Source organism: Lissotriton vulgaris, chromosome 3_1 (genome assembly GCF_964263255.1).
Source record: "Lissotriton vulgaris chromosome 3_1, aLisVul1.2, whole genome shotgun sequence".
NCBI classification, from domain to species: Eukaryota; Metazoa; Chordata; class Amphibia; order Caudata; family Salamandridae; genus Lissotriton; species Lissotriton vulgaris.
In genome coordinates this window covers 1,310,875,490-1,310,885,546 of record NC_141689.1, presented here as the reverse complement: position 1 = coordinate 1,310,885,546, position 10,057 = coordinate 1,310,875,490, and the positions used below count along the sequence as shown (strand labels likewise).

Here is a 10,057-nt window from a genome sequence, read left to right as displayed (position 1 = left end):
CATTAGAAAACTACAAGGAAGATAGATGATGTGGCTCTACTGCCAGAGTTGTAGACTTTGAAACTGGAGGGCCACGTTCGAGTCACGGCGCCCACTCAACACCCTATGACTCTCAGCAAAGCAAATACGTAATTTCACCGTGTCTAAAAAGTGAACGTCACCTTGTGGAATGGAACTAACGGATGGCTCTCGCAAAGCGCTCCAGTACATTTTGTTCGAGTTCACGCTATATAAAACTGTAAAAAAAAAAAGTGCACACGTTTGACTAAACCGTGAACAGTAGCAAAGTCATTTGAAATCTCGAGGAGGATACCTGTCACGTTCGCTGTCAGCTGAAAGTAATTAAGGAGCAGCGTAACATTTGCTAAGTGTTTTTCCAGATCCGCCCCAGCAATTTGCAAGAACAAACTAAATACTTCGAGAATTCCTCTCCCTAAAGCAAGCAATACGCCTTGCCCTGCTCTGATTACATCTAACAAAAGCAGTTTACTTTGTGAAGCACTGGCTGTAACCGGAGAGGCGCCTTTTCAAGCGGTCTGGCTGTGCTGATGGCGCAGGTACGCAGTACGCAGCAGGGGTCACGCGGAAGCGTTCACAAGGATCGTCCTCGCGACCGTTGCTTGCGATCACGAAGAAGGCTGAGGCAGCGAATGAAAGAATGAAGTCATACCTTTTCCTAGGTACTGATAGAATGTTTACACGGTAAGATTACAAAGCGGACTCTCTCCTTTTTCGAACCCTTTGGAAAATGCCAGTTACTGGAGGGAGAGGGGGGGGGGGCGTTGTTTGGAAGGTAGGCCCTGCTAATCGAATTGACCCCGCAGTACACACATATATCAAGCAGCTCAGACACTCAATCCACAGTTTAAAGCACTGGAAAGACTTGGTTACAGATGCAAGACTGCAGCCGCCATGGAGATAGCCCACGGACTACAGATAGCAGTCGGGCGGCGGATTGATAAGAAAATGGTTAGGAATGGATAAGCAGACAGACAGGTGACGCATCGCGACCGCACAACGCCAGTCGCGCAAGAATTCACTGTCCACAACTTCTTAGTAAGCAAGAAAGGCCACTTTATTAAGACAAGTGTGAAACCAAAACATCTTTCAACATATTTCATTTATTTATTTATATTAAACCCAAATCTTTCAGCTCACTGAGCAACCTTAATAAGAAGTAAATCCCCACCAAGTAAAACCTCACAAACCAAAGGCAACCAACTCCTGTACTACCCCTCCTGTCCTTTACCTGCCCTTTGAGGATGGACCAACCCGCTCCATGCTGCCCACCCCCCACTAAAACCCACCTACAGAAAGGAAAAAATTACAACCTGTCTTAGCGTGGCAAACCTACAAAAACAAAATCAGTACCTAAAGCACTGAAAAGGAAAAAAGGCCTAAAGTGAAAAAGAGGGAAGTGTGTGTGGGGCAAAACAAACGCCGCTGCCCGCCTCCTGGCGAAAACACCCTTCTGAATCCCTGCGCCCAGACCTGTATGTAGCCTCTGTCCCTCACTAATCAAGCACTACCTGTGGCCATCTTGTCTGCGCGAACCTGCCCAGGGAGAGACCGGCTCGCGCACGGCTCTCCCCGGGTCCCCCCTCGCGCAAGAATTCACTGTCCACAACTTCTTAGTAAGCAAGAAAGGCCACTTTATTAAGACAGGTGTGAAACCAAAACATCTTTCAACATATTTTATTTATTTATTTATTTATTAAACCCAAATCTTTCAGCTCACTGAGCAACCTTAATAAGAAGTAAACCCCCACCAAGTAAAACCTCACAAAACAAAGGCAACTAACTCCTGTACTACCCCTCCTGTCCTTTACCTGCCCTTTGAGGAAGGACCAACCCGCTCCAGGCTGCCCACCCCCCTCTAAAAACCCGCCATCCAGGAAAACCTTTAGAGTTTTCCTGCCCCACCTAGAAAGCAAATTAAACATAACTCTGAGAACACCGCAACTGAACATCCCCAAAAATTTGGCAAGCAAAGCACGTAATTCTAATAAATAAAAGAACTGATCCAACTGGGAAAGGTGAAACCCCACCCTCACGAAACAAATAACGCTCAGAAACTTGTAAATGCGGATGCGCCAAACTGAAAATATCACGCCCTTACAAAACAATTGCATAGATTGATTCAGTTTCCTCGCTCTGTCCATAGCTGTGCGATTCAGAGCTCCATTCCAGCTTAGACGTGGCACAAATTCCGTCCAGATCACCATGGTGCTCGCCCGGGCATCCTTGATGACTTCCATATCCATCTTCATCATTCTTATCAAAGTCAGACCAAATAGAGAAACCAGATCATTTACATCCAGGTGAATCACTAGCAAGACTGGCGGACCCCCCCTCCCCTCACAGATTGAAGACAAAATGAAACAATCCCCCCCAACACATTCCCCCTTTACAGTGGTAATACACTTCATGCGTTAACTGCTGAGACCAAGAGACCTCCCACAAATTATGGCGTTCTGCAGAGACTGCTGCCCATTTAAAAAAGGATTGACCAACAATCCAAACCCTCCTGTAACTCTGCCATCCAGTGCAAAGGACCTAGGGGAAATAACACATATTAACAAAAAGAAGGTGCACTACCTTCTTACATATTAATTGCGGCATCTCGACCTCCAACTTCCAATTCTGCGTATCTGAGCCCAATCCCACCCAAATCTGCAAGCCTCAGCCGCCGCCCTAATTCGAAAAGAATGGGTGCCAAAGTGTAAATCCGCATGGCAAAAATAACTACCGGCCTAAAATCAGAAGAATCCATGAAAACCTCCCATTCCCGAACCGGGCAACAAGAACCAAACCACTCCTCCCCAGGAAAGCCCACGTACCCCTACGCAACTGAATCTGCGTTAGAGACTCATAGCTAAAGGCGCAATCTATCCCCTTCCACAAAACCTCAGTACTAGACATGCCAGACCTGTGTTGCAGACCCAAGGGTTCCGAAGCCCAAATTACTCCAAAAATAACCATACAAAACACAACCTAAATTTGACGCACTCAAAATCATCTTAACAGCAAGAAGGCAACTGTGACAACATTTGCTGAAGTAAATCAAAAGTGACAGGCTGCCGCAGCCTCTTAGAAACAGCCTGTAGCCCACCCAAACCTATCAAAACCTTTCTGACCAAAAACACCCCCTACCGGATCCCTCCCCCACCTGAGCTGCCCAGAACAAGAGATCCCGGCCAGTTTAGGGTAAAACAAAAACTCAACAAAAAACTGCTCCTCAGACAACACCCCCCCCCCCTTGGAAAAAGGAACTCATCACCAAATTTCTAAAATTCCTGCCATGCTTGGCAGTAAGACCGCCGAGTAAAAGTAGCCAATGAATTCTCGACCAACTGGGCGACCCCCAAACCCCCCATGCCCATACGTGCTGTGGGATCTTTGTCTGCTCGAGATCTGTCCCAGGAGTCAGCCTGAGGAATTCCATCCACAGAAATCGAGATAAAGCATCTGCTATACAATTAGATGTACAGGGCCACCAGCAAATGGAACAACTTCAAAAATGCAATACTGCGAACCTGACGCTGCAGTGAACAGGCCAGCTAGCAGCGCACCAGCGCCCCAGCCAGAATATGCCAAATCCCAGTGCACCAGACGCATCCGTGTAGATTTGTACCTGCCAAATCGTGTTCTCATCCGCAATAAGTCGGAAATCACCAACTGCCTTTGGGATACCACGCCCAGAGGTGAAACAATCAAATCAGGCAACGGACAGTGCACAAAAGGACCAATAAAGCCTGCTCGCAGCAAGTACAGCTTCCAATTTATTCCCACAATCTAGGGACTCTCTTTCGCAGACTGCAAGGTATCCGACCACCCACGCTGCCGGGTCCCCTGGAACCAATCGTGAAACCCACCTTGAAGCCCCATAACAAACGCTTTGCTGCATCAGAGTCTGGATAATCCTGCAACCACTATTTAAAGACTGTCACCTTAAAAATAATAGGAGCCCTTTGGGACAAACTGAATGGACTGGCCTCTGCCCCCTTGTCCCCTCCCTTGACCTCGAAAACACTGTCCCAGGAAGCAGTGTGTGAGAGGGTAACTGCCCCCACATTGTGAACACTCATGTTTATACTTACAGTACTGTCGGGTGACATATCAACAACTTCATTATTCCAAATCCTGAATTTTGTTTTGACTGACAATTGAGAACCCAGAGGCATACTAGTACCTGAATAAGACAATTTCTTATTGATGCTCATATCCTCCTCCTCCTGGGCCTTGTGTTGATCAGAGTCCCCTGTCCGCCCATTTGAAACGGCGGCATTGTCCCCTTGAGACTTATCATTCACATCAACTTGCCGCACAGGCAGCCGTTTAAGAGCAACTTGCTCCCCAACATTCCCATCTCCAATACCAATAGATCTAGTACACTTAACTGGGAGACTCTCCCCTTGTCGAACAATTTCTGGCAAAACACCGCAGGGTCCCCTTGCACATCAGCGTGCCGCACAGGCAGCGGTTTAAGAGCAACTTGTTCCCCAGCATTCCCATCTCCAATACCAATAGATCTAGTGCACTTAACCGGGAGACTCTCCCCATGTCGAACAATTTATGGCGAAACACCGCAGGGTCCCCTTGTTGCGGCTTGCTGGTCGAAGAGAAAGATGAAACACAACCTTTTGCTTGGTCTGCACTTGACTTCTGCAAAAGACTAAACGAACCAGATTGCCCCAAAACTACCCTCCGAGTCATTTTTATTTCATTTCATAAGGCTTTATTCGGAATCAAGAACAATGTCCATAAAAGCACAATAAAAAACATTAAAAAAATATACAGGCAAAGGGTTAATAAATAATTAAAAACTCAAACTTTTCCTTACATTGATTGCTTTAAGGAGGAAGGTAGCCGTAAGTCATGACTCCGAGTCATGACTGTCACAAGTGGAACTTCCACATCTTGTAATGCACCCTCCTCCAGATCATCATCATAAACATCCATAACCAGTTCATCTGCATGCCCAGCATAAACCCCACTGCCACTGGGCCATTGTCCATCAATTCCACCATCGTAAAAAGGGGCCATAAAATATCGGCATTGCGCACTGCACCTCACACCCCAGAAGAGAAATCCGCTCCAGATTCCCCTCCCGTGCCCCCTCCTCAGACTGAACCGCCGCATGTGCAGTCCTCAATTTCTTCGTGGCAGCCGAGGACAGGCTCACCATAGCTGATGACCTTTCATGTAGAGCCGCACGAACCAGACCGCACCTGAAATAGAGACCCGCAAGCCCCCGCTGCGCCAGAAACATCAGCCACTGAAACCACACCGGACCTGTGCCCCCACCCATTTACCACCCTCCTGCGCACCGCTCACCCCCTCAACAGCTAGGTCCCGGCACGCACCAGGAGAACCCAAGGAAAAACGCTGAGGGGACACAGCTGCACTTCTACAGGAGTCCCAACACCCACCAAAAACTGTGGCACCTGGGCATGACTCGGGCGGAGGGAATGAGCACAGCTGGGGGCTCAGAATTGTGCAAAGAAACAACTGACAACGTCACCGCAGGCGGTAAGAAAGGCAGTCCCTACCACCCCTCCCAAAGGAATAGGCTCACCCTGAAGAGGCAAACCCCCCCCGATGCCCCAGAACCAATCCAGCGGGGGAAACGGAGTTTTTATTTATTTATGTATGCGTTGCTATATAGCACAGACTTTACCCAAGGGTGTCGGAGCGCTTCACCATAGGAACAGAACTGAAAAGTGAGAACATTACAAGTACAAATCCCAAAATTAAAAGTTACATTACAATGAGGCGAAAGTGACAATTTTGGGCAAACAAAGTACAAGAAGTAGCAAACGGTGCATTACAGGAAGAAAAAATGATGTGTGCAGGTTACTAAAGGCGTACAAAGTACAAGTAGAGGTATAATACTGCAGTAAATGGAAGACACTCAAACACAAGAACAAACGTTACGTAGGCAATGGTGGCACTTGTGCAAGTATCTAAAGCAAACAAAATATAAGAGGTAGCAAACCGTGTGTTACAAGAGAACAGCGACAAGTGCATGTTACAAAAGAGTACCAAACACAGGTAAAAAAGGGGCATTACTGCAATAAATGGCAGTCTCTCAAACCACACGAAGACACTGGGAAGGCACTTCCATAGTCATGGAGAATAGAGACTGTCTATACTAAAGGGGCCTCCTACAGATAAGAATGCCAAAAATCCAAGGACTGAGCCTGCTGGTGGAGGAGACAATACAGAAGTCCAGACATGACACTGAATGGCCAGAGCAAAAACCTGGCCAGCACCAACACATACCGGTGAAGCAGGGACATTGGGAGGTGGGGAAACAGTTAACAGAAAGCTGCTCACACTGGCATGGCATAGCTCCACCCCCATCTCCCCCGAGCTCCAGAAAAGCCAAGGGCACACCACCAAGAGCCCCACCCCCGGACAGAGCAGCCCTTACAAAGGACCGCCCCCACCAACCACCAGACGCCCCCCCAGCATCCCCCCGCCCCAGAGGGGGCAGACAGACCACTGGAGTAGCGCCCAGCGACGCTGGGTCATCACCAACTGTCTGGCACTCGACCCCTCACTCACCGGCTCAATGGGCATGGCAGCAGCGCCGTCCTCCGAGTCGACGGTGGAGACAGGCAGGCAGAGACCGCCTAGGCCACACCTCCAACCGCCTTCCTGCAAGGGCACGCACGCCCAACCAGCGCCACACCAAAAGCTCCAGCCGCAAGGGGGGGGTCCTCCCGGCCCCCTTCCCGGAGGACTTGGTGAGCCCGCCTAACCCCCACTGACAGCACCATAGCCCGACAAAGTCGGCGAGAGACGCAGTGCAAGGCCTGCACGAGCGCAAAACAAACGCCACCGCCTGCCTCCCGCTGAAAAACACCCTTCCGAATCCCTGGGCTAGCCCTATATGTAGCCTCTGTCCCTCACTAATCATGCACCACCTGTGGCCACCTCGTCTGCGGCGAACCTGCCCAGGGAGAGACCAGCTCGCGCACGGCTCTCCCTGGGTCCCCCCGAAAAATGCAGGCCTGCCAAAGGTGTACAGATGCTGGGCTCACCCGGTGATTTAAGACCAGCCTCGATGAGACCCAACAGCGGAAAGCGTGGTAATGAAATACGATATGCTATCGAAAACGCCCAAAATATACGCTTTCAATGGATGCAGTTGCTGTAAATAGGTCCACATCGTCCCAGCTTCCAAAGCATGATAAATAATACTGATGAACTAATAAAACACTTGAAATCCGTATACACCATTGTAATGTCGCAATAGGTGACGATTACATCATGTCACGACGTGAGGGTCATGTGACCCAAGGTTAATAAATGAAGGGGCGTGCTCACGTCGGCCAGTTGGCGACGGAGACAATACCCACTAGTTTCATACCATATCCGCCTCCTGTAATTATTATGTTGTAGGCCCACAGCCCCCTGATATCCTCCTGAACCCCTCGTGTGTCGGCGCTACCCAATCGCGCCCGACACAACATTTGGAAACGAGGGTGGGCGTGCCCTCGTACTCTGGTGTGGCGTGCGCGAGCGTGTCCTTGAGCTCGCGGCGCTCGTGCCCCTCTGCCGGCGCTGCCCCTGACTGGCGCCCAGTGCTCCAGCCCCACGTGGAGACACTAATTGCCCACCCTGCCCACTCCTGCCTACCGCGTTGCTTGCTCTGTGCAGACAAGGAGCGCACAGGCGGCTGCCCGCTGCGCGAAGAGGGTCATGGTCTCGTGAGAGAGACTGGAGCAAGCCGAGCGCCTGGCCCGCCCCCACGTGCTCCCAGCGCTGGAAAGGAACATTGTGTGAGGCTGTCACGGCCCCAAAGTGCCCAGCCGGGGCGGGAGAAGGGCATAACGCTCAGTTCACACGTGGCAGCACAGCTCTCAAGCCTCGCTGTTCAAAGGAGGGGACACCAGCACAACACCACAAGGCAGAGCAGGAAGGCCTCCCGAAATTAACTAAAAGGGAAACAACACATAATACATAGAGAACTGAGGGAAAACACACATGTCTCCTAGGAATACCGTCGCAATCAGTAACTTTTTGGCGCACAGGCGAGGCAGCACCTCAGCTGCACTATGGCCCTACCCTAACACCTGAGAAGGCGGTTGCTACCTACACCCAAAGCACCTTGCCTGTCCCGGCTTGCAAGGCAGCGCAGGAAGTCCCAGGTACTGGTAGCGCGCAGGAAGGACCCAGGCGCACCCGCGTATCTCCACATCATGTCACAGATACCCCCAATAGAGCCCTTCATAGTGGAAAGATCGCCGTCTTCCCTTGCGCCCAAATGGAAAGACTGGGTGGACCACCTACAGATCTTCTTCGAGGCCACCAAGGTACACAAGGAACAAAAAAGAGCGATGCTGCTCCACCTCGGAGGGAAGGACATACACAATATCGCCAAAACGATTGTGGAAGTGACGCCAAAGAACCATCACACGCTGAGAAATGCGCTCAATGCTCACTTCAAACCGATGGCCAACCAGGACTAAGAGCGGTTTATTTTTCGTCAGGCACGGTGTAGGAAGGTGGATACCTGACTATGGTTACCCCAGATTTTTTGCCTAGTGTTTAGCTGGTTTTCGACTTAGTTGGCCTGGGATCCTGCTAATAAGGACCACAGGCTATCTGCTCTCTGTAAAATGGACTCCATGTACCCTAGGTACATCTCCAATTGGATATTGGGTCACCTTATGAGCCCCGGTAGTGTGTACTATAGGTACCCAGGGCATAGGTGCATCCAAGGCCTACCAGGGGCTGCAGCATAACTTTTGCCACCCCTGGCTGGCCATCCGAATTGACACAACTGGCTGATCACTCAGCTGGGGCAAGGTGGTGTAATCACCCCTTGCTTAGATATAGTATACCTATATCTGACCCTATATCTGGACACATATACACCTATAAGTCACTCCTATGGCAGGCCTTAACAATTCTGGAGGCAGAGTGCTTGGTTTTATGTGAGATGGTGCTCTAGCATGAGCTGAGCCTGTCTGCAGCTTTCGGAACCAAGTCCTTATAGCTGTTCTGGGATATTGCCATACCATATACTCTTAAGTGCATTATGAACCACTCGGTTAAATGCTAACTATGGTTTGGCTTTATCAAAACAGGTCGTGTAAGGTGTCATACACTTTGGAATACTACCCCTTCACCAGTCCTGGTGACGGGGGTAGCATTCCACCCTTCTAGAGGGAGAAGACATGTTACTTTCCTTAAACGTGGTTAAATCTAACCAGAGCCTCAGCATCACAAAATGGATGCTGCTGCCACAGTCACAAGTCTGGCCTCCTGCTGCTGACCGAAACTCAGGCAGGGGAAGCCTGGACAAAAGGTTTCCTGTCACAGGGAGGTGTTACACCACCCCAGACAGAGATAGTGGATTGGGACAGGGAGGGCTGAATGAAACTAGACACTGCCTGGGGCGCACAAGGTGTCCCAGGCAAAGCCCAGTTCAACCCGGTGCTGGGGCACTCCAGCCCCAGCTCTGGCGCAAAACTGGACAAAGGGAAAGGGAAAGGGGTGTAACCATCCCCATCCTGGGTCCCACGCATAGAAGGGACCTAGCAGGAGATCCAGCCCCTTGATTTGGAATAAAGGTAGGAGCTGTGCCATGAAACATTAGATCATCCTGACTGAAACTTTGAAATGAAACTCTGGACCCTTCGACATCCTACTCAATGTAGAAGACTGAAGAATCTCCCTTGTGGTCAAGGAGTGACCACCCTTCACAAGCAGGCACCATCAGCGCTCAAAGGTTTTCTTTGTTGTTGCTCCCGCCGGAGCTCAAACGATTGAGACCGACAAGAACCGGACTTCCAGACTTCCAACAGCCTGATCCACAGTCCCAGCAAAGCTGAGACCCGTGGAGGCGACGAGAGACGTGGGACTGGCCATCTTGGAAAGCCAGCAAAGTGCTTCCTGTGCAGCTCCAGAGGCACCCTTGAAGCTGTGCATTAGGGATTGAGATGCCCCTGCCCCGAGCAGCTTTTGCACCAAAGATCACCTCTCCACACTCACCGAGAGCTGCGTGGGGCCCTTCTGCATTTTCCAGCTTGACGCGTTGTCT

At 50.3% G+C, this 10,057-nt stretch overlaps 1 long non-coding RNA gene across 1 annotated transcript in view; it reads left to right on the top strand.

The window, feature by feature from the left end:
- The first annotated feature begins 596 nt into the window (after nt 1-596).
- LOC147727809 (uncharacterized) overlaps nt 597-10,057 on the top strand; it is a 375,155-nt gene continuing 365,694 nt past the window's right edge. The window contains exon 1 of the long non-coding RNA XR_015309517.1: nt 597-702. This is a non-coding gene — a long non-coding RNA (uncharacterized LOC147727809). The remainder of the gene's footprint in view (nt 703-10,057) is intronic.